The sequence below is a fragment of the Phyllostomus hastatus genome, unplaced genomic scaffold (genome assembly GCF_019186645.2).
Source record: "Phyllostomus hastatus isolate PE091 unplaced genomic scaffold, TTU_PhHast_1.1 phas_scaffold_1674, whole genome shotgun sequence".
In the NCBI taxonomy this organism is placed as follows: domain Eukaryota; kingdom Metazoa; phylum Chordata; class Mammalia; order Chiroptera; family Phyllostomidae; genus Phyllostomus; species Phyllostomus hastatus.
Window position 1 is genome coordinate 11,548,646 of NW_025334011.1, and position 20,272 is coordinate 11,568,917.

Genomic DNA, 20,272 nt, shown 5'->3' on the forward strand with positions numbered 1-20,272 from the left:
GGCTTCCCTCCCCCTGCCTCCAGCTCAGGCAGGACAGTGCCCACCAGGTCCTAGGGGCCCCCTGGGTCCGGCCAGGATGCTACCTGAAGGCCACTGCTTCGGAGGGGCGGACCAGCACGCTGTGCTGGTGCTCATGGTTCCCTGTGTGCCGTGGGTCTGCGTGCTTTACCTATCAATACCGTTTCCATCCTCTACTGTGTCTGCTTGTGTTCAAGTAGGATGCAGGGTCTTCAATATGTGGGAAGCCCCTTACTGCAAGTGCTCCCCAAAATCTGTCTGTGGAAAGAGGAAGGAAGGTGCAGAAAGATGAGGGGCCCCTGCAAGGTCCACAGGGGAAGCAGCTCAGTGGAGCTAAGAAAGGGAGAGAGAAGTGGAACAGAGCCTCCTCCTGTCCCTCGACGAGGGACTTCCCATGGGTCCCTTACCTGCCAGCGTGCACATCCTTCCTTCTTGACCGCACAGAGAGGGCTGGGCAAAGCTCGGTGTCCCCCAGGCCAGGTCTCTGGCTGTTCTTCAAGTCCCGTGGTGCCACAAGAGTGTCTCACAGTCAGAGAGACACCAGCTGTGGCCCACACAGATTCTCAGAGACGCCGCTGTGGAGCATGGGCCCACGGCCCCACGCACCCGGACCATGGCAGCCTCACTGTGAGCAGTGTTCTGGGCCGTCTTCTCTCAGCGGCCCCCGACCCTTCTGAAGAGGAAAGGGACGTCCTGACATCCCCTCGGAAACATAATTTGCTCAAGTTTCCTCTGATCTACGTGACTCCAGATCTGTCTGACCTTGTGAGTGTAAACAGACAACGCACTCAGGTACACAAACACGCACACAGTACACACACTCTACTCCACACATGCATGCTCATGTACCACCACAGGCACACACACAACTAAACACACACCCTGCGCGACACACCATACTAAGTACTCCACATACTTCACCACATACATGCAGATATGTATGTCCAAAAACATGATAGAAAAGGAAAAACATTAAAATATTCAGATTTACCAGTGTTCAAGGGAATACAAACTTTTGAAAGTATGAAACTGGCCACATTAAACAAAACACTACCCTGCATGTTGAAAAGAAGACTCCGTGGAGTCAGACTGGCTGGGTTAAGCGTCAGCGCTCCTGCTTGCTAGTGAGGTGGCAGCAGGCAAGCGATCACTTCTGGGTCCCCTCCAGCTCCTCCGTGATGTGAGGACAACAGCACCTACTGTAGAATGCTGGAGGTGAGAATTTAATAGGTGAAAATATGTGACGTTCTTAGAACAGTAATAGCCACTTGGGAGAACCAACACACATTCTATGATCACTGTCATTCTCGTTACTGCAGGGGGCTACAGGACGAGTCCTCGCATTCTGGCCATGGGTGGGAAGGTGATTTGATAAGACCCTTATCAAACCCTTAAACACTGCCATCCCGTACCACTCAGGAACCCCTCTGTCCTGAGGACACATAGAGAGAGGCGGTCACAGAATTATGTGTAAGCGTGTTCATTGCAGCATTATTAATAGTGAAAGAAAAAAAAATGGAAACAGTGTAGTTTCTAGACCAGAAGGTTGGTTGTGGGGCTACCCGCCTGGCTGCTCAAGCAAGAAACCTTGAAGACATCCTTCGTTCCTCCCTCACACGCAGTTAAAGCCAAGTCCTGTTCTGCGCGCCTCCCACCTCCGGAGTCTGACCACTTCCTGCAGCACACGGCCGGCGGGGGGTGGGGGGGGGAGTGGGGGCTCTGCTGTGGCAGGACTTCCTCAGGGAGGCCGCCCCACCCCTGCCCCCGCTGACAGCGTGATGCCCTGTCCCTTTCCATTGCACTCACCACTTTTGTAATGACCAATCCCCGCATCTGTCCCTTCCATCCACCAGGTGACGACAGGCCCCAGGGAGCCAGACGCTGCCTTTCGGATTCACCTGTGGACACCCAGAGCCTGCACCAGGGCCTGGCACACACAGCGATTCCGGACTGAGGACAGCACATGGAGGAAGGGATGTGGTTCAGTCCTAAAGCCACCTTTGCAACAAACCCGAACAGCACAATGCTCGTGAACACAGTACTCAATGTCTGCACGCTGTCTATACAAAGTGACATTAACGTCATTATCCATAAATAAATGTGTAACAACCCAGACAATAGGCACTAAATTGTTAGCAGTGGCCATTTTCATTTTTTCTTTACATTTGCCAGAATTTTCAGATATTTGACAATACACACCTATTTTTCTTTGTAACCGTGAAAAGAATGGATGAAGATAGTACAGCAAAGATCTAGGACTTTTGAAATGAAGCATAATTTGAGTGCATGAGCTGGATAGTTGAGGCGTCTGTGAAACACCCACGTCTGAACGTGCCCGAGACGCTGTCTATCACAGCAGTCATTTCCAGAGTAGCTCTGCGCAGGGGTCGATGATGGTTCCTCTAATACACGGGCGCTTCCTTTCTCGTGGGGACCCGTCAGGCCAAGTGCAGTGGAGACGACAGCTGGTGGTTTCAGAAAGATAACATATATATTTTTTCATTTTCCTAAAAGAAAAAATTAAAAGTGAAATGGCCTTTTTTATTTTGTGAGTCACCGTACACATTCGAGGTAATGCTGTAGAGGCTCTTCCCGGAGGACTTAGTCCTGTGTCCCCAGAGCAGCTCCGTGTACTGTCCACGCTAACTGTTGAAAGGTGTCCATGTGACAGCCCCCGCAGTGGGAGACCTAGGCCAGATCTCCCGGGACTTGGGAACCTGTGCAGGCCCAGGGACCCAGCACACAGATGGGGGCCCTCGGACGGATCCAGGGAGGATGGGGCCTAGTGGAAGTGGTGTCTGTAGAACTCGGGAGAGTGGTTTCAAATCTTGATCTGGACCATAGTTTTTGGGATTTCTTCTATAGCCTGGATTCTCAGCACACCAGTTTCCCACCAGGCAAATTGGAGTGGTTATGCCTCTCTGTGAGGCAGTTTTAAGGAGTAGTGAGATTCACAGCATGGCCATTGGGAAGCTGTAATTCTGACCTTCTACTCACAGGTCTCTCTTAGGCAGACCACCAAGGGAGGACGGGGGAAGAAGTAAGGCTGTTCAGCCCGGAGAAGAGTACAAAAAGGACTGGATAGTAGAACATAAAAACTGTCATCTTCATGAAGGACAAACTTGTGTCATGTGGCTTTCCAGGGCAGCACTGGAACCGGTGGTGGCAGGTCTAAAAAAAAGTCAGACTTCTGCTTCACTGAAAAGAACATTCTAAGAACAAAAAGTGACCCCAAAGTCTGCCTTACAAGGCAGTACTGAGTCACCCGTCACTGAACCTTTCAGTGGTGCTGACTGATCACAGGACAGGTCAAGGGGGATTCCTGTGTAGAAATTAGACAGATCACCTCAAATAGTCCTCCTAACTCCAGGAACCTAGGTTTCTGCCCATTGACTTTTTTTTTTTCTTTCAGAACTGCTTGAAAACAATTTATAATTTGTCCTCGACACCATTTTATCCAAACTGAGCCAGAACTGCAATTGCCCAAAGGTCTCCATCCCTTCTCACCCTCAGTGGTGGAAATGTGTCTCAGGACTGTCTGTCTCTTCACTGCAGGAAAAACCCACAGCATGGGTCCTGCCTTCCCAGAATGAAATTCCAACTCAAGTTCCCAGCCTGGCTTGCAGGGAGGATGAAGCCTTGACCCTTTAAAGACTCCTATTCAAGACCTGAATTTGGAAGTGTAAACTGAAGGGGAAATGGGGCAGGGAGGAGGTAGGGGGGAAGGGAGAAAAGCCTGATGCCTCCAAACTTTCTGGAGTGTTTTGGGTGATGGCAGAGACTGGCCTTCGGTGGCTGTGGCAGCGGCAGCCTAGACAAAGCCGAGCCCAGCCCTGGGGCTGAAGCTGTGTTAGTTCTAGCAGAGGCGGCGTGTGAGGTCACGCAGGGTTCAGGCCTTCAGTGCTTCTGCATGGAGAGGCCACCGCGGCCTGCTCATGGAGTCTGTGGCTGGGTTTAGGGAGTGATCCTGGAAGTTCACCGCAACTCTCACTCACTGAACCCACGTTCTCTTGGTTCTTGGGCACACACAGAGCTGGATTGCCTTTCCCAGCTTCCCTTTCAGTTGGGTTTGATCCCAACCTAGTTCTGTCCAATGGTGATAGACTGCAGATCATCTTCCCTAAATCCTCTGGGGCAGTTTCCTCCCCCAGTAGGATCCAATGGAAGACAAGAACCCTAGAGGATGGTAGAGACACTAGCAGCAAGGAGTTTGGGTCCTTGAATAGCCAACTGAACTGTGCCGTGAATGGGAAATAAGCCTCTTATTGTTTTAAGTCACTTTGGGGGTTGATATAGGGCTAGCCCATCCTGACTAATACACTTAATAAATCCATTTTTCTGCTGAACTAGCCACAGGATGTTTTATTTGTGATGACTAAGAGCTCTGAGTGTTTCGCTCCACTACTTTGCTCTGCCCTCAGGAGGTCTGATGAGGTAGTCACATCTGCAGGTAGGCTCTGGTTCCTCAGAACAGGAGGCATTGGGCTTGACTTGCAGTGTATTCCCTGCCCCACTGAGTGGGCTCCAGCTCCCTCCCAGCAACCCTCTGAATGATGATGCCCTCAGTGCCCTGTCCTGTAGACTCATGCTATGGCTTTTTTACAGAGTCAATCCATCTCATACTTGGTCTTCCTCTCTTCCTGACTCGGACTGCTGCTCTAATGCAGGACAGAAGGGGTGCAGCCGACGCCCCACCCCAGCAGTCACCCTCCTTCCTCAGCACCAGGCCACAGAAGTCTCTCCAAGGGAGAGTCAGCCTCTCCTCCTCTCTGGTCACTGCAGGGTCTATGGCTTCACTCCCAACTTCCAGCTAGGAGCTGGGGAAAGTCAGGCATGCTCTTCTGGGTGCCTCTGAGCTCCACAGAGGGAATTCTGCCCTTCCTCTTTACCATAAGGGGAAGCCAGCTCTGAGTCAGGAGCCCAGAGAGCCATGCCGAGAAAACTACCTCGCACCCAGCTGAAATCAGGCTCTGAGACAGCGTAGCAAAGAACCTTTGACATCTCTGGCCCTTTCGACCCTGAAGTCCCCCATCTGCAGGGCTGGGCCTGTGGCAGCCCTGTCTGTATCATGTGACTGGCTCTGCTCACAGTGGATTGGATCAAGACTGAGCACATGATCCTAGCTGGGCCAATCCCATATGTTGTTCCTGAAATGTGGCAGTTTTCAGCTGGCCTGCTGCAAGCCCATCTGTTGACTAGAGCAGCTGTCAAATGATGAACGGTGGGTGGGGCCATGTGGCGTGCCAGCTAGACTAAGTCTTCAGTCTACCTTTACTAGTCTTTATTTTACAAAAGTAAAGCAGCAGAAGAAAGAAAAGGTGAGTGAAGGTGAAAGGAACTTTCTGGGCTCAGCTGCATCCCAGGCTGTGGGTCCACAAGCAATAAATTTTCTCTAATTTGCTGAAGCTCATTCAAGTTAGTTTCTAAAATCTAAAATGGAAGGGTCTTAACTGATACAGGAAGAAGTAACAATGTTAACCCCACAGACTGCTATCTCACGGAAACTAGGCACCTCCTGGCTTATTGTGAACTGGGAAACCTAAAAGCACTCAGCCTGGGAAACTATGGAGGTTGGCTAGACCTCGGACTTATTTGTAAGTGGAAAGGACATGAGACATGACCTTTTTTCTCCAGTCCAGCAACCTCCTGTCCAGCAGGGCAAATGCAGAGAGCCCAGAGAGGTGGGCTGACTTACCCAGCTCCCAAGGGCAGCCCGCGCTGGGTCCCTAATCCTGGTCTCATCCTCCCTGCTGCCAGGCTGAGTACAACCCCAAACCTTATGTCTCCTTTAGAATGCGCGTCCCTTTCCTGCACGCGGCCCTGGGACGCTGTGGCCAGGCAGGAGCCATCAGGATCAGCACACACGTGTTGCTAGGCTGGCCAGAAATGACGCGGCTAATTCCCCTCGCCCCGCTGGTGCCCGCCGCTGAGACGCCGCGCTCCCCGCGCACATGTGCGCGCTCCGGCGGCCGGCGGCCGACGGAGCAGCTGCATAGACCGGCTGCCAGGCTCGGCGCCCACTCCCCACTCACCCCTGCGCGGCGGGGTGGGCCCAGCCAGCCGGGCCTTTCAGACTTAATTAGCTCTCATGCATATGGATGCCACCGCGATTGAACACAGTGGAGAGGTCGTAACCTGACCTCGGGAGGCGTGCGGGAAGAAAAGACTACTTTCTCAGCTCCGTCCCTAATTGAAAGCGGAGTTGTCCCGCTAGCGCCGTGGGTGTGACCGCTGCCGCCGTATTTTCTCCCACAGAAGCTGCACCGAGCGTGCGGGGCGCCTCGCCCGCGTTCGCAGTCCCACTAATGACCTGCAGGTCTGCGCAGGCGGCCCAGCCTTCGTCCCCGTGCACTGTCGCTGTAATGCTATCTGCACTGGGAATTTTTATTCTGCAGCTTCCCTTTTCCGTGATGGTTTTCATTTCCTGTCTTTCAGAGCTGGAAACATTTATGGAATATCACATGGTTTTCGTTTACACAGGAAGTCAGCTGCAGTGCTGAGGAGATACCGACTGACTTTTTGTGTTTGTTTTTTAGGTCCTCCCCGCTCCACTCCCCCGCCCAGAGACAGAGACAGCTTGCAGTATTTTGTTTTGAAATAGTTTTCCTTTTTGATCCAAAGTCACTGTTCTCCGAAGTGTTCTGTGATTATACACAGAAAGCAGCCGTTTATTTCTGACACGTGGTAATCACTTTATGTGAAGAAAGCTCTGCATGAAGAGATGCTTTTGCTTTCCCCAGCTAAGGAGGGAGCCCGGAGGCGTGAGCGAAGAGCCTCTGGGGCGGGCCGCGGAGAGGCTGAGTAGCCAGCCCGGACTCCGCGCGGCCCAGGCCGCCTGCGGAGGTCGGTTCACACCCTCCCGGAAACAGGGCCCTTACTGCCCAATAACCTACTAGGACCACTCTGCTAAAACCTGCACAGAGCAGTGTCTTCTCCAGCACCCCCTACACACGTACATCCAAAGGACCCCAATAAACGGCTCTTCTCTACCCACCCCCAACCCATCACCCCAGCCATTAAGAGAATCTCAAGGCTTTATAATAGAGATGCAGAAGGATGTGGAAGAATTTGCAATTTGTTATTTAAGCTCAGCCCTCCGGTCCCTGCTGGGTTAGGAACTCCTGACTGGGAGCACCCACAAAGACAGCACTCCCTAGTTACCCTGTCTCCTTCCCCAGTGTGGTTGCTTCTCACTCTCCACCCGCGTTCTTAGGGCAACCGACCACCCTGGGCAATAGCGCCACCTCGTGGCCAGAATACCTCCCCAAGCATTTCTTTATCTCCCTTTTCCAGGAGCATGAACAGTCCCTGTGGTCCCATGGAGACTGCCCTTAAGAGCCAGGGTGTTTAGAATTAATTCAAGGCTGCAGAGGAGGGCCCACCGAGGGTTGAATTGGTCCCTCCTTCCTTTCTTCTTGTCCCTGAATGAGCTGAAAGCACAGAGGACTACAGGCTCTCCTTTCTTGCATTCCACGACAACGTACCAATTTCTTTGACGTAAAACTAAGCCCTAATTAAACAGAAACTGTCCTTTAAGAGACAGAATTTAGGCACCTTTTTAAGGGTGAGCCAGTTTATTGCCTTTTTTCCAGGGTAACTGGGCCCCTAGAGAGGGCAGAAACACAAGAGGCAGGGGGCCCGCCCTGAGGTTCAGGAGGGACAGAGCCAGCCCTGCAGAGCCCGCACTTCAAGGGCAGGGGTCACCCCTATGCTGAGACGAGGAGGTGGTGAGGTGGTGGCTCTGGGAGGCAGGGTAGGACGGTCCTGTGCCCATTTCAGGGGTGGGCAGGGAGCCCTCAAAGAACATCAAGTCCCCGATGGGCGCCAGGCCCCAGGTGTCCCTGGCAGCTGAGACCCATTTAATCAAGACTCTCTGGCAGCCTGGCCGTGACCGTCTTCTCTCCCTCCTTTCCCCCAGCCCATAAAACCAACAGCCATCTGTGTGAACATGAGTCCCGCGTTTTTATGGGCTGCCTACCGGTGGCTGCAGGACAAGTGGGGGACAAAGGCTGATTGCTGCAGCCCTTTCAGTCTCCCAATATTATACTGTGTAATGTGACCTGTTCTCGGAAACCAAATATTTGCAAAGACACCCAGAAGCCACCTGGCTATCAAATCTCTTGTTGAGGCGGGCTGTTTGTGCTATAAAAATCCCACCTGGGGATTATTTCAGCTTCTGAGGGGTCAGCAGGCAAAGCTCCCTTCCATTACGCAGGGAAGCCTGGCCTCCACTGCACAGGCAGGCCTGGATTGGTGTGCGCAGACTGAGCCTCCTTTGGGCCTGGGAGCTGAATGAAAGAAACCCTGTGCCTCTGTGCAGGGGGTGGCTCTGGTCTCTGTCTGAGGCTCTGTTTTCCTCCCAGGAAACTGCATGTACCTCATGTCGCTCGTTACCTAATTGAGGAACTATCTGAGTCAGCATGGTGCTTCTATGAGGCTCTTCAGCTCCCAAGAAGCAGTCCACTCCATGATGAACCAACTGATTTGGTAGGTTCTGAGAGGTGTCTTCTCACCCTCTCTTGCTCCCACCCAGCACTCTTCTCTGGGAGAATGGGGTTTACTGGTCTTGAGGGGCAGGCAGTCACAAACTTAATTACTCTGCACTCCAACCCCTGCCTGCCTGTTGGGTTTTAGGGTGGTGGTCCCCAGTGAATCACGAGGGCCCTAGAGTGGCATACTCTGTCTCTGCTCAGGACTCTGCCTGGTCTCTGTGGCTTGACCCCCTGGAAAATGGGAGGATTTACTGAGGGAAGAAGTTTTGAGAGGAAGAATCAGATACCCAATCCTGGCCGAGGCTCACCCAGACAGCACTGTCTCTCCTAGAGAAGTAGGTCCCTGAACAGGTGACCAGTGGTGTAGGCAGGCCTGGACCTCGAGCCTTATCACCCTGCCATCCTGGACTCAGCATTGTACTTATTCCTGTTCCATTTACATAAAAAAAAAGCCTTCTGGTAATATGCCAGACTGAGATTACATAATGATGTTGTTTAGCAGCAACTGTGTCATTCTGTGCTGTTGACAGTAAAATAAATTAACGTAATAAACATAATTTGCTCAAAAACAGCTAAGGAAAAGCAGATGGTTAGCACATTTCAGCAGGACCTGTTGGTCTAAGTTTGCACGGATGTTTAGACAGTGTGCTGCCTGCAACAGATGCTCGCCTGGGTCCTCAGGCGACGAGCACGGGCGACTCAGGGTGGTGTGGGGGAGGGCTGGGCCCACTTGGGGTGTGGGCGTCCGGTGCAGGGCCCTTCTCTGGATGAGTGGGGTGCACAGCAGCCACTTGCCTAGATCCCATCAGGGCTGGCTCAGGATGGGAGCCCTGAGCTGCCTTCCCCTGCCTTCCACAGGGCAGAGCCCATGCCCTCTCCGTACCCGGGCCATTAGCATGCACAGCCCATCCCTGCCCAGCAGCTGTCCTTTGTGTTCCCAGAACAAGCCAGCTTTCTTCCCGGGAGCATGGTGCTCCAGCTTCTGCCCACGAGCTTCCCTGTGGCTTTGCGGGCCAGTAGGCCTCCACTGGGTACTCCAAGTGGGTGCTGTAAGGCCTGTAAAAGAGAAGAAAGAGTTATTTTTGCAGAAGGAGGCCCTGGCTCCCTGGTGCCTGGGAAGCAGGGCAAGGAAGAGAAAGGTCTCTTTCCTCCCCACGTTGGAGGGGATGAGCTTCAAGTCATTGCCATTTCAGCTCTTAATGGCCAGGACTTGCTTTCTCCTCCAGCTCCTGTGTGCTGCCTGCAACAGATGTGCACCTGGTCCCCAGGTGACAGCACGGCGACTCAGTGTAGCCTGGGGGAGGGAGGCCAGGCCCGTCACTGAAAAGGGGGTGCTTACCCAGACAGGAGCACGCAGGTCCTGGAAGTGCTTGTCCTGCTGGTACAAAACCCGAGGGTTGGCCCCTGGGACTTCAGAGAGGGTTCAGAAGTTTCTGATGAGAGAATGTGGAGTAGGAGTCCCAGCTGTCTATAGAACAACCAGGAAGACAAATGCCTGGTGCGGGACAGCTCTCCTTCACCGGGAACCTGCCTGAGCCCGTCTGCCCATTTCCTCAGTGGAATCGTTATGAAGACAGGGCATGACTGTCCAGGGCTCAGCACCACGCCCTGCCTGTGCCACACGCCCACCGAATGGCCGAGCTGCTCATCTCAGCTGCAACAGCCAAGATGGTTTCACGGGAAAGGCAGCATTTCCTCTGGGTCCAGAGGATGATCTGAACCTCGTCCCAGTGTCTGAAAGGCCCCTCACCCAGGGCATGGCCAACACTTCTCTGTTCCCAGATTGGCTCCTGACTGGCTTCCTGCTCCGTCCTGGTCCTTCACCCCACAGCTCTGTTCCTGCCCTCAAACACTCACTCCATCAGGCCAGGCTCTCTGTGGGGCAAAGGCAAGATGGAGTTTGAAGGCTCATAAGGAAAAATGAGTGAAGGATAAAGGGGTGAAGGAGCAGGAAGGGTCAGGGAGAGCCTTCGAATGGGGAAACCAGAGGTGGGGTTAGCAAGTGCAGCTTTAGATACCCTGTGCGGGCACAGCGGGGAGCTCTGCATACCCCTGTCCCTGTCCGTCCTGGGGCAAGGGGTGTGGCCTCAGGTCCCATGCTGGGTGGATCTGGGTGGCACTGCAGCTAGAAGCAGTCAGTCAGCTAACTACTCTCCTCCCAGCAGGTTCTCTCCTGAAGAGAAGTGGGGCAGTGCCCCCGTGGGCCACCCCACTCACCAATGGGTTCCCTTGCACTTGGAGTGGTATGCCCTACTCTGCAAGGCCCTGCCTACCCTGCCTAACTCATCTTCCCTGCCTACCCTGCCTAACTCATCTCCCCACCTGCCACCCTACTTCCCAGATGCTCAGGCAAGCCAAGCTTCGCCCAATATTCTGGCTTTTAGGACTGCTTAGAACACACTGACTTCCTCGTCTGCCTGTGCTGGATTCTTCTTGCAATTCAGACCTCAGTTCCAACGTCAGCCAGCTTCCCTGGACCTTCCACTCTAAAGCAGCCCCACCCCGCTCATCACTCAGGAAGCAGAGGAAACACCAAATGTAGACAGCAAAGAGGGCTATGCAAGACTGAAAGTAGATGCTATGCTCGTCTGTGTATGTTTGCAGTGTTGCTCTCTGCGGCCAGGGGCCCCCTCTGATGTGTTCACCACCATGCTTCTAGAGCCGTGCTCGCTGCACACAGTAGGCGTACAATACAGACACAATGCAGGTGTGAATGCAAGACCCAGAAGGGCTGAGAGCACTAGAATTTGGTAGCTGAGTGTTCTGGACAAGGCGCTACCCACGTTTCAGAAAATGAGTGACTTTTCAGAAGAAAAGAATGCTGAGTGTGTGTGGGCCTAGGAGAATGTAACAGGGAAAGAGATCCAAAGCCAGGGGCACCACACACATGGAAGGTATTTATTTATTCCTTATCTAAACCTCTTAGGGCTTTTAGCATAACAGTACTGTGATGTGCTCACATGCTAATGAAGGACGGTGGATCAGAACCTCTTCTTGATGAGTAGTTTTTAAAAAACCCTTTGGCGTAATGCTGACCATGTAGCTCAGCTGGTTAGAGCATTGTCCCCATGTGCCAAAGTTGAGGGTTTGATCCCTGGTCAGGCCACATAAAAGAATCAGTCAATGAATGCCTGAATAAGTGGAACAAAAAATGGGTGTTTCTCTCCCTCTCCCTCTCTCTGAAATCAGTAAGCAAGATTAAACAAAAATCTCTTTAGCATAAAAGGCCTGCTTTTGTGCCTAGTACAGGCTTAACTGCTGGCAATTAGTTGTCACCAGCAGGCTTGGTTCTAGAACATCCCAGCAACCTGCTCTGTGGCCTTGGACACTTCTCCAGCGTAATTCTCAGGCTGTTTTGCGGGGCAGGGGCAGGGGGGCACTGGGAGGGTGTATCTATACAGAATCCTTCTTGCTGACGTCTGTAAACATGTTTCCAATTTATACTTACATTTCAGAAACAAGCAACCTCCCCAGAACCACACCTAACAATAACCTTAAAACCCCCCACATTTCCAGTCATCCCTAATTCCCTGAACTCTCAGAACGTAGCCCTCTCAGTACTGTATGTGCCGTGCTAACAAATCACCCTACAACTATTACAAAAATCTCCATCGGGGCCGTGGCAGCTGCGGCACAGATGTTCTGCATAGCAGCTGAGCATTGTTTAGTATCAATAAACACTATCTCTGAGACATAAAACGTGAGTGTGGAGCTAGAAACAGTGATAACAAGAGCCACGCAGATCCTTTGCAGGGCCGTGGAAGAGGCTGGGGCTGTGAGCGGCCCCTCCCTTCCGCACGCAAGGCCCCGTTTCAGAGCTCGCGTGATGTAGGTGTTGAGTGTTGTTAGGCCCCAGGCTCGAATCTCTGTGCCAAATGGCCAGTTTGCTCCCTAGAAATGGGTGCCTGGAGTTTGTGCTAAACCCAAACACCCCAATTTGTGGTTCTCTGGGTCCACCCTTTGGTATTTATCTTGCATGTGTTACTGAAGATTTAACTCTGCAGGTGCTGATTTGTGAAGCCGCTCGGTCTGTGCTCAGCTCCCGGCAGCCAATTTAAAAGAAATAACTCCCAACTACATGCCATCCTTCCAGGATACCCCTCTAGTGTCTTGCTGTCATTGCTGCCAGAACTTCCCTTTGGAGGTGACAAACTGCCACATTGAACCCCACAGCTCACCAGAGGTTCCTGAGAGATGATGGAGCAGTTTGCGTGATAACCAGCGGGAGGCAATGAAGCCAGTACTGTGTGTTGGAATGCCATTGGACTTGGGCCTGGAGGGGAGACACGCTAGCCTAACCCTCGTTTTTCATAGGTAGAAGCTGGCGCCAAAGCAATGACATGGCTGTTTGTGGCACAAGGCCAGGTGGGAGCAGCCAGAACAGGACCCTGGGCAAATTTGGTGTTCGGTGCCAATATTTAGTCCTTCTTTGGTGGCACCTCATCTTTTAAGTGTAAATCATTACAGGGTGATTAATATATACTCAATTAAAGGACAATTCTTCAATTAATCTTTTGCATTAAAAAAAATCAACACACAAAGCAGTACCTCAGGCCTGAGGTCCTGATTGAAGAGGTTGTCAACCCTGTGATAATGGGAAAGACCATAAGGACCAGACAAGCTCCAGGAACATGTGTCCCTAGAACACAGAGTCCAGGGCCTTCCACGGGCTCTAGAAGGGCTAAGATTCCAGAAAACCTTGCTTGGATCCATTCCAGTCCATTTCAGGGCCAGTTGAGTTGTTGTGTGAGTCAGATTGTCATGTGTTCTGGGGACAGGTCCGGGGTGGACACCTCCCACGGACTGCCTGCACCGGGGTGATCGGAGTCAGGGGCGGCCTTCTCAGGCCTCTGCTGGTCCAGACTGGGGAGGCAGTGCACGTTCCCTGACCTATTGCACTGTGACTCGTCTCCTTCAGTCTCTAGTACCAGGCAGAGGACCTCTCTAGGCCTAGGCAGATGTCTAACCCCACCCTGCCCCCCTCTGAGTGGAAGCCCCATATCAAAGTCAATGTTTCACTTGCACCGAGCCTTCTTTCACTAGACATTCCAGGTCAGCCCAAAAGAGGTCAAGACAGATGACCTCACTTTCTGTAAGGATAAGGAGGCCCAGCACCCCACCAGCCTAGGTCACCAGGGACTCATAAATCCTGTCTCTGTCAAGGCCCCACAAACAGCAGCATCCTGCTCATTTTGATGCTTGTTCAAGTACTAGTCTACGTAATAACTTGTTGTCTGTCTTCTGAGCATTACCAGTGGGGATCACCCCTTCTGAGGCTCTGTGGCTGAACGTTTGCTGAAATGCTGATGCAACTTCCAGGAAGGAAAGAATTTCAGAACTCTTCTGACTAATGAGATTCTGCAAACTTCTCCATTAAGTTTCACTCACCGTATTTCAAAGGAAAATTATTTTCCAAAGTGGCTGGTCTGGAACAAAGCCTTTAGACCCTGGCCACTGTTGCTCTGTCCCTCTGAGCCAGCTTTAAGGAACGGAAGCAGAGCAATGCTCCAGTGTGTTGCAGCCTACAGAGCAGCTGGTGGAAGGGGAGCAAGAACGGACACCTGTGTGAGTACAGCCTTCCGTCTTCTCACTGATGGCTGCCCCAGACTGTGGGAGTGCTGGACTCTCAGCACCATGGTGGTTGATGCGAAGAATCATAGGATGCAGGTCTGGGAACATCTGTCATCATTAGATCAACATTTGTTAAACATTTACCACATACTGGGCTCTGTGCTGAGTGCTCTGGCCACAAAAACTAGAAAGAAGCTGCCACTTCTGCCCTTGGCACATACAAGAAGGAAGCTGTCTCTGGCCCATCAGAAAATGCCCCGGTGTGGGTATGTGGCATGCAGCGTGTCTTGTTAAGAGCATCTTGGGTAGAGAGAGCAACCCACGCTTCAGCCAGGATGGCAGATGCTGATGGGTGAGCCTCACAATGGGTCCTCCTCTGGACCATTTAGGTAAGTACAGGGGGAGGTGCTGACTTGGGCTCCTGTCACTCCCAAGTTTCACCAAATTCCCATGTGTGTGCCTGGCTATTTGTGGGCCAGACAGGGTCCTCAGAAGGCAGGAGCAGCCACCAGAGCCCTGCTCCTGCGCTCTGGCCAAGTGTGCTAAGGCAGGGGGTCGAGTCCACACTTGAGCACCTGCCCTTCTTTCCTGAGCTTCTTCTGTTGGTTGTGTAGATGGGCATGCTAGGCACATGCCTCTGCCACAAGTGAGGCATGCGTTGGGCATGCTAGATTTTCAGGTATATTGGATGAAATGGGGCTGAATTATTAATGAGGCTTGGGGCTGAGGCTGTGTCTTAGGTGCTGGGTAAGAATTGGCTTAGGCCAGGATCTTCCTCTCCTGGCTCCTGCTTGCTGCTCTTGGAAGACAACTGGGCACTGGATCCACCCCCTGGACCCAGGCCTCACCCCAGGCCAGGAGCTGCAGGCCCAGCCTTGGCCGGGTCTCTAGACAGCTCTCCTCGTGGGTCCTGAAAGCAGCACACACATTTCCCCAAGCCTTGTGGGATTAATAAATGCCATTTAAAAATAATTAGAAGTGATTGATAATTAATTTCAGAAATAGCCCTTGCCAAACAACTCATTAAATGTAATCTCCCCGGGTGTCAGTTCTACTCATTGTCAGGCTTTCCGGTCTCATGAAAAGCAGTGCTGAGATTAGCCAAAGGTTGAAGTCAGAATCTGTGCCGTTTTCGGCTGCCTTCCCCATTTGCAAGCCATCTGATGTCCCCGCAGGGTACGTGCTGGTTCTCTGCAGGCTGGACTGTAGGGGTGGGGGTGGGTGTGGGAGGTGGGATCTAGCAGGACACTGGGTAGGGGACACCTTGGGTTTTCTCTGAAGCAGCTGCAGGCAAAGCTGAGACATTCTCATTTCTGTGCTCGTGTCCTCTCTGAGTGTTGTTTCTGATTGCTGGGCAAAGCGCTGGTGTGGAACCAAATGGGAGCAGACAGGACTCTGTGCCTCAGCGGCAGTCCGTGGGTCAAGTGGCAGCTGAGGTTGCCTAGAGGCTGCGGTCAGCCCAGCAGGCAGCCTGGGCCCCTCTCCTCTGGGTTTACAGCAGAACAGTGAGATTTCTGAGGTGGACTTACACCACTGAGTGCCCAGTGAGGGAGGGAGATAGAAATGGTGGGCCATGTGTGCCCAGCAGGTGTGCCAGGGGCCAGAAAGGGGTGTCTTCGTGAACTGCATGTTCTTCCTCCACTCCCCATTTTTGCTGGCAGATGACACTGCTTGCTCCAGGTGTGTGGTCTCCTGGGAGCAAAGCTGGCTACAACTAGCCAGCCACTGGAGACCCAGAGAAGAGTGACACAGGCCCCTGCCCTTTGGTGACTCAAAATCTAGTTGGAGAACTGAGGTGTGTGCCATGGGGGAAACAAAGAAACAAAACCTTCTGTTGACAGTGGAATGTGATGTCAAGTGAGGGGTTCGAATTATGATTTCTGTAAAAGTCCCAGAGAAGGGGAAACCCTTTTGTCTGTGATTCTAGAGATTCTTTGGCGAAAGAAGATTTGAGCTGTCTCCTAAAAATATAGGGAGGGCCACAGATGTAGACACCCACAGGCAGAACTGCCCAGGGCATGTGGGACAGTGGGCTCACCACAGGGTGGGGTGCGGAGGAGTGAGGGCAAGTCAGGCTGGAAAGGTAGGTCCAGGCCAAACTGTGTGCTGGACTTTAATCTGATCGAACATTTGGTTTGAAAGAAGTGATGAGATCAGAGTGTGAGTTCAGGACTCTCGCAATGTAAGGTATTATAGGGGAGCTTTTACAAACTCCATATGTGGTGCTTCAGGAAACTCTGGCTATGGGGTACGGGATGGATTACCAGAGTGCAGAAAAGTTTCCTCAATCTGTAACTCTGAGCTACCAAAGGGTACACTGTACCCCAAACTATTGTTAGGTATTTGGCTGCAAGTAACAGAAAAGTCCCAGATAACAATGACTTAAGGATAATTATTTTCTCTGACATTCTAAAAATCCAGGGGTAGACAGATCAGGGATTTGGTGGTTGTCCATGGTGTCAGGGATCAAGATTTCTTTTAACTTGCAGATCTACACTGCATGCCTTTGATTTCCAACAACTCCTCATGGTCCAAAATGGCTGCTGCAACTCTAGCCTTCACATGTCACTCCAGGCAGAAGAAAGAAAGCAGAAATGAAGAAGAAGGCATATGAAAGACCAAAAATGGCCATAAACTCCTCGATAATTCTCTCACTCAGAAATGGACATTGTGCCCTCTCCCCTTCAGTAGACAACTTTATTCACTAGAAGATGGAAGCAGTGATGTCATGTTACTTTCCACCCCAAGTCTTAAGGGAAGTTTCTAGGAATATTCTCCCTGGAAGCCTTGACTGCAGTGCGATACACCGGATCCCACTGCTGCCACGCTGGAGAGGCTGTCTGTAGGGACTCTGTTGGATAGTCTCTGTGTAGCCCCACTTTCCACAGTCCCCGCCAAGTGAGCAGAGCCATCTGGGCCCTTGGACCAGCCACTCGCCAGCTGAGTACCACGGACTGACCCAGTGTAGGCTCTATATAAGTTTCATATCCATAAAATTGTGAAGAACAATAAAATTGATTGTTATTTTAAACCACTAATTTTAGGGTAAATTTTTATGCTATAATAGAAAATCAGAACACAAGTTACTACCTGGAAGTGGGTTGCTACAGTAACAAAATCACAATACATGGCCTTGGCTTTGGGACAAGGCATGGAGGAAAAGCTGGGAGGACCTCAAAGAGACTGTTGATGAGAGGTCAGAGGACAGTGAGGAAATTGTTACTGATGTCTGGATGGAACGCCTGGGAGCACTGTCACCTGTGGTCACATGGGAAACAGCAAGGGCACCCAGTGAGCTCCTGGGTCTGGCTGAGGAGACACCGGGCAGAAGACGGAATGTACCACTGACTGCTTCCAACTGCCCGCGATAAACAGTGAGAACAGAGAGATGGACTAAGGAAGGGACTGTTAAGGTGCAGAGCAGAGCTCAGAGAAAGTATAAAGGGGCCAGGACTTTCTGCGTATGATAATGAACCTGTTCCTCACTTCATTGTCTCTCAGCAAAATATCACTCGATGAGAAATGGCTTCAGGACAAAGATCAAAATCAGGGAACTTTGTACAGCGTGGCCTCAGGGTGACAATCCAAAGTCTATAGCTATAAGACTTCTTTTAAAACCCAAGAAAGAATAAGGATATACTTAGTGGGGCTTCTAACAATATTCGAGGCATGTCTTACAGGCTTTCACAGACAGTAGGGCTTTAAAAAAATTGAAGAGTATTTTCCACAACAGCTTCTGACTAAGAGCCTACTCAGGGCCTGGAGACAGAGACATGTGCCTGGCCGGACTTCCAGACTGCTGTGGACCAATTGCTGATGAGGCTTCCTCTCCTCTCCTCTTTTGAATGGAGGGCATTCAATGGAGTTTTCCTTTCCTAATATCACCATTGTTTGTTGGATGTGTGGGGGCCATGGCATTCTCTCTCTAGTTCACAGGTCTTCAGAACAAAAGGAACCAGGCATAAGGAGCTGCTCCTGAAGAAGCACCCAGATGGACCTGATCCTGCTTTAGAGAACGAGATACTGGACCTTGAACCTGAGCCTGAAGCTATAGCAGGAAGAGGTTTTTGGAGTTCTGAAATTTTGTATGTGGAATGAATGTAAGAAATTGGTGCCAGAGAGGGGGTGGTAGATTAAATATATAGCAACAATTCTTTGACACTCACCCCCAATGCTCTGGGTTTGGATCACATATTAACTGTATTTGAGGGTTTTTCATTCGAGGCGACTCTATAATCTAGTTTAAATGCAAATGAAAACATTGAAGGTTAATCCTTGGGGTGCACAAATAATCTATCAGCACTTCAATTCTAGAAAACTCAGGCTGGACTCTGAGGAATAATAAATTGACAATATTGTATGGGGGGCGAGGGAGAGAGAAAGAGAGAGAGAGTTAGCTTGAAACAGAACAACTAACTCAAGAGTGACCAGACTCCTGCATGTGCTTCTCAGCTTTCTGTTGAGGCTGTGGAGGGCACCCCCCATTGGGGAAGGGTAGATAATCTAATGAACTCTGCTGTGACCTTCGTGGAGGTCACAGGTAGAAAGGGCAGAGGCAGCAGTCTCAGAACTGCAGAGGGGTAGCAGGGAGCTGAGGGGCATATGATGAGATGCACCTCCAGTGACAGGCTATGAGAAACAACTCAGAAAAAGTGGGTTTTCTAGTTTCAGGCATTTCTCTGAACTCTTTCCATGGGAGGCCACACGTCTGCAGGAGGAGGAGGCCCATGAGCCCCTATGGGAGCAGCGTCCCTCATTCTGCACACTCCTTTTACGTGATGCTGATAGCTCTGTGACCACATCCAGTTTTATCTGCTCAACAGTCCTTCTGAACTCATGTTTATCCTCATCTCCCAAGAAACAGTTTAGAAACCATGTTTAAATAAAGACTTTCAGGTCAGGGCCCACATGGGTTTCACGGGGGCATGGGAGGATGGGTATCCATGCGGAAGAGTGTCCCAAATGCTTCCCTTCCTCTGCTCCCAGAAACTCTCTTTCTCTGTTCTACAGCTGCCAGAAACTTTGGACCTGTTTAAGCTCTTCTTTTAAGTACCTGAACCCAATGGATTTTATTGCACACAGTTATAGTAGCCTTGAGTTACACAATAAAAAAAATCTGACTAATATTCTGTGGTTTCGTCATTGTAAAGAAAGGAAAGTGACATGTGCCAATTTAAGAGACTAGGACTAAGGTTCCTTTGGGGATAGAAACTGGAGCTGTCAGACACCCAGCTGTTAGTTGGAGCTGAACTTCCCAGAGTCTGAACGTGACAGCTGAAAGCTGAGGCCATAAAGCCACGTCGGAGAGGGATCGGGAGCCCCATGCTGCTCCTGCTGGTGGGAAGGTCGGGGGCGTATAAGAATTGGCACTGAAGCCCAGCCCTTATTTTCTCTTCATCATTTTTTCCTAAATGTGAAAATGCACTGCTATAGAAATGTCAAGCATTTTCCAAATGACGTTCCAGGTAGGGTAAGTCAACTCACATTTCTGAGAAAGCACTTAAAACCAAACTTCAGGAGCACATGTCAGCATTTTGGAGCCTCCTGACATCATTAAAGGTGCAGGTGGGGGCTGGCGCCGGTGCGTGGGTGCGGCGGGAGCTGGCACTGGCCAGGCCCTGAAACAACAATCAAGGTGATGAAGGGAGCTAGGAAAGATGAGCTATACCTTGGAAAACATATTTTCACTCCACATTAGATGTGAGGGAAAAAATGGTCCCAGACTGCTGCTCAGAACCTCTGGTGAGCAGACCCCATGGTCCCTTGGACTGAGCCAGAGAGCTCACCCTTGAGGGTAAGGTCTTGCCAGCTTTCTGGAAGGCTGCACCGTGTTTCCAGATCATTAGGCTGCTAGAAGCAAAGCTGTGCAGGTTACCTAAGGTTAAAGCAGGGTCAGCGCCTGAGGCCCCTGGCCTCTGTGCACGCTGTCCCTCCACCGCCTTGGTGGGCTGCCCTGCCCCTCCCACCACACCACTGCCACAGCAGCAGCTGTGTCCCACCCGGAGCTAAGGGCTGAACTGTAGATCTTGTTTCAGGAAGCAACGTGGCCTCTGCCCTAATTGTAGGGGTGGGAGCACGAGGCAGCCACAGGCCTTCCCTTTGCCAAAAAGCTGCAGTTCGGTCCTTCTGGTTTCATTTCAAAGAAGCCTAAAAAACCCCTCATTTCACCTAAGTGCTGCCTTCACAGAGTG